This window comes from Bison bison, unplaced genomic scaffold (assembly GCF_000754665.1).
Source record: "Bison bison bison isolate TAMUID 2011002044 unplaced genomic scaffold, Bison_UMD1.0 scf7180017846069, whole genome shotgun sequence".
Taxonomy (NCBI): Eukaryota; Metazoa; Chordata; class Mammalia; order Artiodactyla; family Bovidae; genus Bison; species Bison bison.
This window is the reverse complement of record NW_011476642.1, coordinates 1-1884: the sequence shown is the minus strand read 5'-3', so window position 1 is coordinate 1884 and position 1884 is coordinate 1.

Sequence of the window (1884 nt, the reverse complement as noted above, 5' to 3'; positions counted from 1 at the left end):
GTCTTTAATCCATTTTGAGTTTATTTTTGCCCATGGCACTAGAGAATTTATAATTTCATTTATTAACAGGTAGCAATCCAGTTTTTCCAGAACTTATTCAAGAGACTGTCTTTTCTCCATCTTACACTCTTGCCTCCTGGGTCATACATGAATTGATCATAGGTGGGTGGGATTGTTCCTGGGCTGTCTATCCTGTCTCACTGATCACTGATCTATAATTGTGGTTTTGTGCCAGCACCATAGTGTTTTGATGGCCGTAGCTTTGCAGTATGCTCTGAAGTCAGGGAGCCTGATGCCTCCAGCTCCACTTTTGTTTCTTGAGATTGCTTTGACTATTTGGGGTCTTTATGTCTCCCAACAAATTTTCAAAAGTTTTGTTCTGGGTCTGTGGAAATTGCCATTGGTCATTTGATAGGTGTTACACTGAACCTGTAGATTGCTTTCGGTAGAAGTGTCATTGGCACAATATTGATTCTTCTGATTTAAGAGTATCTTTTCATCTGTTTGTGTCACCTTAATTTCTTTCATCAGTGTCTTAGAGCTTTCAGAGCAGAGGAATTTTGCCTCCTAGGGAAGGTTTATTCCTAGGTATTTTATTCTTTTTGATGGGATGGTAAATGGGATTCTTTCCTTAAATTCTCTTTATGGTTTTTCATTGCTGCCATACAGAATGCAACAGATTTTTGTGTATTAATTTTGTATCCATAAATTTTATCCAATTCATTCCTGAGCTCTAGGGTTTTCTGTACCTTTTTTAGCATTTTGCATGTGTTAAATCATGTCACCTGCAAACAGCAGGTGTTTCTTACTTGGCTTCTGGATTCCCTGTGTCCCTTTCTCTCCCCTGATTCTTACACCTAGGCCTTCACTGTGCTGCACTGTGGGCCCTTGCTGGTTACCTACTATATACGCAGTCGTGTGGATGTATTAGCACCAAACTCCTAATTTATCCCTGGGATGTGGTGGGTCAACCAGGCGCAGTGCATGAGGAAGAGGAACACCATGACGGCTAGGATTCCCACTCCTCCCCTGGGTGCAAGGGCGCTGCTTAAACCACCCCACCAACCCACAAGACGCACCTCAGTCACATCTGGACTCCCCCAGGCCCTCTGAGACAGAAAACACTCAGAAGAAAAGGGAACTTCAGGAAGCAAGTCGCGTCACCAGGTTTCATTCCTGTTCTTAGTCTTCACAGCACTGGGGGAAGGGCCCTCACGCCTCCTGGGACTGGTGACCAAGTCCCAGGAAGCAGGGCTGCAGACACAGAACACAGGGAACTTCAGGAGGCAGATGGAGTCACCAGGTTTCACTCCTGTTCTTAGTCTTCACAGCACTGGGGGAAGGGCCCTCACGCCTCCTGGGACTGGTGACCAAGTCTTAGGGAGCAGGGCTGCAGACACAGCACGCAGATCCCAGGAGCCACATGTGTCTGTGGGCCAGAGCAGGGAAGGGGCCCGGAGCCCCAGGCTGTGGGGGAGCCCCCTCCATGGCCCCCACCATGGGTGAGTGGGGACCCCGAGGATGAGCGCACAGGGACAGGAATGAGAGACCTGGAGGGAGACCGGCCTCGGGACGCCCAGAGGGGCTGGAGCAGCCGAGTGGGCCCAGGGGAGGCAGCTGCCCCTGGTCACAGTGCAGGACGAGCGTGTGGACAGAACCCAGACAGGGTGCACCACACCAAGAGCACTGCTGCCCAGGGCTGGAGAGCTCAGGGGGCTGTGGGCCGTGGAGGAGCAGGATGGGCTTGGGGGCGGGAGGGAAGGGATGTGCATGACCAGGGGCTCTGGAGGCCGGGGCTGGGCAGTAATGAGGACCAGCCAGGACGGAAAGAGGGTCTGACCTGAGGACGCAGGGAAGGGAGAGGACCCCAGGGCAGTGACGGCT